The sequence below is a fragment of the Zea mays genome, chromosome 9, assembly GCF_902167145.1.
Source record: "Zea mays cultivar B73 chromosome 9, Zm-B73-REFERENCE-NAM-5.0, whole genome shotgun sequence".
Lineage (NCBI taxonomy): Eukaryota > Viridiplantae > Streptophyta > Magnoliopsida > Poales > Poaceae > Zea > Zea mays.
Window position 1 is genome coordinate 10,631,541 of NC_050104.1, and position 8,766 is coordinate 10,640,306.

General features: G+C 39.9%; 1 long non-coding RNA gene across 1 annotated transcript; it reads left to right on the plus strand.

Moving 5' to 3' along the window:
• The first annotated feature begins 2,514 nt into the window (after positions 1-2,514).
• LOC103637905 (uncharacterized) lies at positions 2,515-5,732 on the plus strand. Its single transcript, XR_558453.4, has 3 exons — positions 2,515-2,853; positions 3,970-4,165; positions 5,248-5,732. It is a non-coding gene; the product is annotated as an uncharacterized lncRNA (long non-coding RNA).
• The last annotated feature ends 3,034 nt before the right edge of the window (positions 5,733-8,766 follow it).

Genomic DNA, 8,766 nt, shown 5'->3' on the forward strand with positions numbered 1-8,766 from the left:
CTATTTTACCCAATCCTTTGACCAAACCTTGATTTCCATCCCCGAATGTGATCGCTCTTTGGGGATCTTGGTTTTTCTCGTAGGAGGAGAACATCTCCTTCTCCCCTGTCATGTGGTTTGTGCACCTGCTATCGATGATCCAACTTGAGCCCCTGGATGCATAAACCTACAAAACAAATTTAGTTCTTAATTTTAGGTACCCAAATGGTTTTGAGTCCTTTGACATTAGACACAAGAACTTTGGATACCCAAACACAAGTCTTTGACCCCTTGTGCTTGCCCCCAACATACTTGGCAACTACCTTGCCAGATTTGTTAGTTAAAACATAAGAAGCATCAAAGGTCTTAAATGAAATGTTAGAATCATTTGATGCCTTAGGAGTTTTCTTCTTAGGCAATCTTGCATGGGTTGATTGCCTACAACTAGATGTCTCACCCTTATACATAAAATCATGATTAGGGTCAGAGTGAGACTTCCTAGAGTGAATTCTCCTAATTTTGCTCTTAGGATAACCGGCAGGGTACAAAATGTAACCCTCGTTATCCTGAGGCATGGGAGCCTTGCCCTTAACAAAATTAGATAATCTTTTAGGAGGGGCATTAAGTTTGACATTGTCCCCCACTTTTGGAAGCCAATGCCATCCTTGATGCCAGGGCGTCTCCCACTATAGAGCATGCTTCTAGCAAATTTAAATTTTTTTATTTTCTAAGTCATGCTCATTAATTTTAGCATTAAGTTGAGCTATGTGATTATTTTGTTTCTTAATTAAGGCTAGGTGATCATGGATAGCATCAACATTAATGTCTCTACATCTAGTGCAAATGGAAGTATGCTCAACGGTAGATGTAGAGGGTTTGCAAGATTTTATTTCAACAACCTTAGCATGTAATATATCATTTTCACTTCTAAGGTTAGAAATAGTAACATTGCAAACATCAAAGTCTTGAGCCTTGGCAATCAAATTTTCATTTTCATTTCTAAGGCTAGCAAGAGAATCATTCAATTTTTCAATCTTAGCAATCAAATTAGCATTATCATTTCTAAGATTGGAAATCGAATCATCACAAACATTAGAATCAACCTTAGCAATAAGATTAGCATTTTCATTTCTAAGGTTGACAATAGTATCATGGCAAGTGCTTAGCTCACTAGATAATTTTTCACATTTTTCTACTTCTAGAGCATAAGCATTCTTAACCTTAACATGCTTCTTGTTTTCTTTAATAAGGAAGTCCTCTTGGGAGTCCAAGAGATAATCCTTCTCATGAATAGCACTAATTAATTCATTTAATTTTTCTTTTTGTTGCATGTTTAGGTTGGCAAAAAGGGTGCACAAGTTATCCTCCTCATCACTACAATTATCCTCATCACTAGAGGTTTCATATTTAGTGGAGGATCTTGATTTTACCTTCTTCCTTTTGCCGTCCTTTGCCATGAGGCACTTGTGGCCGACGTTGGGGAAGAGAAGACCCTTGGTGACGGTGATGTTTGCGGTATCCTCGTCGGAGGAGGAGTCGGTGGAGCTCTCGTCGGAGTCCCATTCCCGGCAAACATGGGCATCGCCGCCCTTCTTCTTGTAGTACCTCTTCTTCTCTTTTCTTCTCCCCTTCTTGTCGTCGCCCCTGTCACCTACAACACATGTGACCTTTTATGACGAATATCCCATGACAATGAAGATTTTCGTCATTAGCTATTTTGTTTTATGACGTTTTTTCTATGGTAAGACAGCTTTATGACGAATTTTAGCAAGCGTCACTAATAACATTAAGAAAGCGTCATAATACTAGTCAATCATTGTATTGTGATGAACGTTTTCTTGTCATAAGGTACTAGTTATAAACGTCATATCTATATGACAATTCTATTTTGTCATAAGATATTGCAAATAAATAATGGTTTAAAATGTCCATTATAGTAATTAATAAAAAACAATATACATGTTAAAAAATGGCTATGATTTTAACTGGTGACCATATTGTGCCACAAAGCTGAGGCAAAATTCTCCTAAAAAATTGAAACGTATAAATGAGAAAAAAAAGTAAAAACATTTGTTACTTGAAGGATTCGTAAACCACGACCTTTATGTTAATTATGTATAGAGGGACTGGTCGTCACCGGTAAGCTACCTAAGGCTATATACAGTCATAATACTCTCTAAAAAAATATTCTATTCTCGTTAGTAAGATACTCTATTCTATACCATAAACTGTCGCAGTCATATTTAATCTATATATCAACCCTATATTAACTACTATATATTATATATACTTTTTTTCTCTAACCATGCACCATCTTCAACTGTTTAAGCACGCCAGCTGTGGCATGGAATGGCTGTTGTACAACGCTGTATATAGGGCTCTACCGTATCTACTGTAAGGCAGTGTGTGACATAGAGTTCACCGTTGCCGCTCTTTTTTTATGCTATACCAGGGTAGGGTAGTGTACGAGGCAGGCTCTTCTGTGCGGATAGTCTAACCACATTTGACAAATGCAGATATCAAATCAATATAAATTTCACGCAGCCCGCTATCTTTCCCAGCTAAAAATCCATACAGCCCGCTATCTTTCCAGATTTTTCCACATGACTATATAACCCTAAACCTAACTTTCCCTTCAACAGACGCCACGAACATCCTCCTCGCCACCGCCGCCCTGTCACCCGCCTTGGCGCCGCTGGACCAATCGTTCGTCTCGTCGCCGCAGCCCCAGCCATCTGCCTCGATGCCGCCACAACAGCCGTCTGCCTCGGCGCCCCAGCCGTCCTCCTCATCAGTTTGCTCCTCGCTGCCTTGCCGTGATCAAGATGCCCCCTGGAAGGATGGCTGGGGCAAGGACACGCACAGATCTTGTTGGTAATCGACTTTATTCTTCACTCATTTACTGATTTACTGCCTAGAATTGGGACTTGTACAACTGGAACAAATTCAGTATTATGCTTGTTTTGGGCAGTGATAATATATTGTTTTGTACTTACGTGGGTTTGACTAGGTGGAAGTTTAATATGGTATTTCTAAGTTCAGTATTAGTGCTTGTTTTGTACCGTGTGGGTTTTGGAAAGTGGTAATATATGGTTTTGTTTTATGCTTTGATTATCTGGTGGACTGATTTTGTTTGTGAAGCAAGTGAATAGTGGCCCTAATATGGATAGCAAATTTTTTTAGTTCGCAATTCCAAGAATCCAAGTCGTTGTTCATCACCAGAACCTATGCTAATCCATATTCATGAACAAAGCTAGTGCCTTCCAAAAATATTAGTATAATTTCAATGACTCCGCAGTCCACACCAATTATATATCAAATGTGCGTGCATAATGCCACTAATGGAAAAGTTTTACAATGCAAATAGCATGGAGGATATAGAAATATGTTAACATAGCTAGTGCCTCAGAATATGATATATTTGTTTTATCTTGGTTGATCCAATTGATCCTCAAATTCCAAATGAGGACATATATACTGATTCTCCTTGCCTTTGTTTTTAGGACTGCAAACTACTATCTGATCCAAGGGACTAGTTGTTTGTAGGTTTGCCATATCACTTGACTGAGCCAACTTGCCATGATGTCCCTTATTCTCGATCAACTTTATGTGGCATGCTGCAGCTAGCAGCTGCTTTAGTATTTACAACTTATAAACAATAGTATATATAAATTCATCCTGACTTTTTCTTCTTTTGCGTGCACACAAAAATTCAGCTATAGCTATATGGTGCTGCCTTTTCTTGTTATAAAATAACGCAAGGTAGTTTCAGCACATTTGGAGTTGTAGAGGAGCTGCAAGCGTTACCTGCATTTTTAGCAGAGTGGGAGATCACTTGAATTTTCGTGACCTATTCACTTGCTGCAATTAGTTAGTAGGGCTTGCATCAGTTTGTCTTTTGGTGCAACATTCATATTTGTCTAGTTTAGCAGGCATGTCCTAGTTAACAAGAGAACGCTCATATTTTGTCTATTTACTATTTGTTCAAAGGTGCTAATTACTCAGTATGATAAGGAGAGGGCTTTAAAGGTGATGAGGAACAACAAAATGTTGAGCAGCCTTGGTATAGCTGGATTAACATCACTTTTCGATCAAGTAATAAGGACTGACTCTCGCTTGTGAAGACTTTGATCCATTGTATGAATTTGATCATAATGTGGACAATGATCATCATGTGGCTGATAAGGTACTTATATTTCTTCTTGTACCCCTTTGGTATTATTACTTATTTGTGCTTGTGCAATAAGATCAATTTGGGTTTAATTATTTTATTATGCCTATGAGGCCATGCATGGTGTACCTTTCAACTATCAAAGAAGGAACACCAACATGTCTACTAGTTCTAGAGGAACAAATGGATCCAAGGGGGTGCTAGCACCTAATGCAGAAGACCAAGTTGGTAGAGTAACTAGGCAAAAGACAAAGGAACTATCCTCAGCTAAGAAAGATCTACATGGTTCAACTACAAAAATAGAGAGCACACATTGATTTCCACCAATTGTCCTGCACAACATGATGACGAGATTTAGATTTGTGATGAAGGCAAAAAACTGTGATCCATTCTACATCAAATATATTCTACAAATTTGCATTAAACTGATTATAATTTGCACGAATTGTGTGTAAATGTTCATTATTTTTAGGTCAAACAGTTGTCGTGACAGATAAATGGATAAAGGGAAAAAGTATGGGTATGCACCACCAACTATGGTTGATCTTTTTAAAGAGTGCCATTGTAGCAGTAAGACTAGTTTTCATGAGCCTATAAAGGAAGCCATTGTAAGTCAATGCTCCCTTTTCAATTGCAGTGTTGAACGCTCCCTTTTCAATTGTAGGTGTTTTGTTGAGCATGTAAAGGAAGCCAAATATGATGTTGTGGTTGTTTTTGTTCCTCACTGTTTTTGTTTATTACCTTTTCAAATTGCTAAGTTAGTTCAAAAATTGAATTATGCTGCAACTTGCATTAGGTCTTGACTTCGAAAATGTGAATTATCTAAATCATATTCTATACAGTGCCATCCACATGAATTGTCTGCACAATCTAGTGCCAAAATAGCCACTTACCATAACCTTCGGTCCAACAAAATCAAGAAGTTTTTCACTGCTTTGTTTCATCGAGATAGTTGTTAATTTCATTCCTTTCAGATTGACTTGCTGGTATAAAGTGTAGAATTGTTTGTATAGGATAAATGACTATGCATTCTGATATGATACTGGTTTCATTTTATCCATACCTCTTGTCTTATTTTTATACCTTCCCATTCACAGGACACAATGAAGAAAGCACTTGTGGCTGAGCCTGGAGTAGAAGGAAAAGAATCTAAGACCCCTATAGAAGTAGTTGCTCAAGTGTTGGCTTCATCAAAATTTCTTCAAAATATTGGTCTTTACCTGCCACAAATAAAAGCGGCAATGGTGGTGATCCTACACGTGTGGCAGAGCTTGAATCAGAGAAGCAAAACTCATTAGAAGTTAGAGCTCAGTTAGATGCCCTCAAGAAGAAGGTAGAAGAATCAGAAAAATCAAGGGTTAAGGAGTTATAAAAGATTAATGATCTGCAAAAAGGAGCAGATGAGACCAATGCTCTCCATCATCTTCTCTTTAGCCTAAATAAGTAGTTGGTCGATTCAATCTAATGTGGCCCTGTTATCTCATATTGCTATGGCCCTGATTTTGTTGTCCTTTCGGTACTGTACATTGCACTCTACTTAATGGTAGTTTGATGAAATATGATGCCAGTTTTGAGTTTGCTATGTCCTTTTGGTACTGTCCTTAGCAATGCCGGTGTCATGAAACATGATGCTAGTTTTGAAAATTGTGATGGATATGATTGCTGATAAATTATATCTATGATAATATGTTGTTAAGTGTATGTGATAATGTTTGATAATTGTTTAATTACAATGGATTTTGCTTATGGTACATTGTGAAACAAATTGGCTGGATTTTGCTTATGGTTTATTGTGAAACAAATTGGCTTCCCAACGCTATTTTTAGCAGCAATGTTTCTACTGTTTTGTTCCAGTAGCAGCGCTTCTGCTTGGCCAGACATCTGTTTCTGGGTTGCTGGCAATAGATTTAAAAATAAAAAAGGCAAAAAAATGGTAAAACAAATTGGTCGAACTGTTTCTGCGTTGGGCTACCAGCTACCAGATTAAAAAAATAAAAAGGTAAAAATTATGGTGAAACAAATTGGCTTGCTAGTCAAATATTCTGTGACGAATAAAATTGTCATAAGTATAGATGCCATGTAAGATCCTAGTCATGCACGTGTTTAATTTTATGACGTTTTCTATCCTACGTGGAGACATATTGTGGCGTTTTTTGGAGATTGTTAGTGACGAAAATAGCATGTCACAAATCTATGACGACATCTAATATGTCACTAACTTTATGATGAAAAAACATGAAACGTCATAGATCATGCAATGCCACGCATGATAGGTGACGAAGTAATTTTTGTCACGGAGACTTCATAAACTTCAAAAAGTGACAAAAAATTAAGGTTTGGTGACATAAAGAGAACGTCATAGAAGGGCACCATTGACAATAGTATCATGGCAAGTGCTTTGCTCACTAGATAATTTTTCACATTTTTCTACTTCTAGAGCATAAGCATTCTTAACCTTAACATGCTTCTTGTTTTCTTTAATAAGAAAGTCCTCTTGGGTCCAAGAGATAATCCTTCTCATGAATAGCACTAATTAATTCATTTAATTTTTCTTTTTGTTGCATGTTTAGGTTGGCAAAAGGGTACACAAGTTATCCTCCTCATCACTACAATTATCCTCATCACTAGAGGTTTCATATTTAGTGGAGGATCTTGATTTTACCTTCTTCCTTTTGCCGTCTTTTGCCATGAGGCACTTGTGGCCGACGTTGGGGAAGAGAAGACCCTTGGTGACGGCGATGTTTGCGGTATCCTCGTCGGAGGAGGAGTCGGTGGAGCTCTCGTCGGAGTCCCATTCCCGGCAAACATGGGCATCGCCGCCCTTCTTCTTGTAGTACCTCTTCTTCTCCTTTCTTCTCCCCTTCTTGTCGTCGCCCCTGTCACTGTCACTAGATAATGGACATTTAGCAATGAAATGACCGGGCTTACCACACTTGTAGCATACTTTCTTGGAGCGGGGTTTGTAATCTTTCCCCCTCCTTTGCTTGAGGATTTGGCGGAAGCTCTTGACGATGAGCGTCATCTCCTCATTGTCGAGTTTAGAGGTGTCGATGGGTTGTCTACTTGATGTAGACTCCTCCTTCCTCTCCTCCGTCGCCTTGAATGCAACCAGTTGTGCTTCGGATGTGGAGGGGCCATCTAGCTCGACGATTTTCTTTGAGCCTTTGATCATCAACTCAAAGCTCACAAAATTCCCTATCACTTTCTCGGGAGTCATTAGTGTATATCTAGGATTACCATGAATTAATTGAACTTGAGTAGGGTTAAGGAAAACAAGTGATCTAAGAATAACCTTAACCATTTCGTGGTCATCCCATTTTTTGCTCCCGAGGTTGCGCACTTGGTTCACCAAGGTCTTGATCTGGTTGTACATATCTTGTGGCTCCTCCCCTTGGCGAAGTCGGAAGCGACCGAGCTCCCCCTCGATCGTCTCCCGCTTGGTGATCTTGGTCACCTCGTCTCCTTCGTGCGCGGTCTTTAGCATGTCCCAAATCTCCTTTGCGCTTTTCAACCCTTGCACCTTATTATACTCCTCTCGACTTAGAGAGGCGAGGAGTATAGTTGTGGCTTGGGAGTTGAAGTGTTGGATTTGTTCGACCTCCTCCGAGTCGTAGTCCTTGTCTCCCTTCTTTGGTACCTGCACTCCATACTCAACAATATCCCATATGCTTTTGTGGAGTGAGGTTAGGTGATGCCTCATTTTATCACTCCACATAGAATAATCTTCACCTTCAAACATAGGTGGTTTGCCTAATGGAACGGAGAGTAATGGAGTGCGTCTAGAAATGCGAGGATAGCGAAGGGGCATCTTACTATACTTCTTGCGCTCATGGCGCTTTGAAGTAGTGGAGGCCGATTCCGAGCCGGAGGTGGAGGGTGACGAAGAGTCGGTCTCGTAGTAGACCACCTTCCTCATCATCTTCTTCTTGTCACCCATCCGTTGGGACTTGATGGAGGAAGAGGATTCCTCATTGTGCTTGTGGGCGGACTCCCTTGAGTGTGTTCTTCCCAAGCTTGCGGACTTGTCGCCGGTCCCGAGATCCCTCTTGGCGGATGCTCCCGACATCACTTCGAGCGGTTAGGCTCTAATGAAGCACCGCCTCTGATACCAATTGAAAGTCGCCTAGAGGGGGGTGAATAGGGCGAATCTGAAATTTATAAACTTAAGCACAACTACAAGCCGGGTTAGCGTTAGAAATATAAACGAGTTCGAGAGAGAGGGCGCAAAACAAATCGTGAACGAAAAAAGAGCGAGACACGATGATTTGTTTTACCGAGGTTCGGTTCTTGCAAACCTACTCCCCGTTGAGGTGGTCACAAAGATCGGGTCTCTTTCAACCCTTTCCCTCTCTCAAACGGTCACTTAGACCGAGTGAGCTTCTCTTCTCAATCAAACGGAACACGAAGTTCCTGCAAGGACCACCACACAATTGGTGTCTCTTGCCTTGGTTACAATTGAGTTTGATCACAAGAAGAATGAGAAAGAAAAGAAGCAATCCAAGCGCAAGAGCTCAAATGAACACAACAAATCTCTCTCTCTCTCTCTCTAATCACTAAAGCTTTGTGTGGAGTTGGGAGAGGATTTGATCTCTTTGGTGTGTCTTGTATTGAATGCT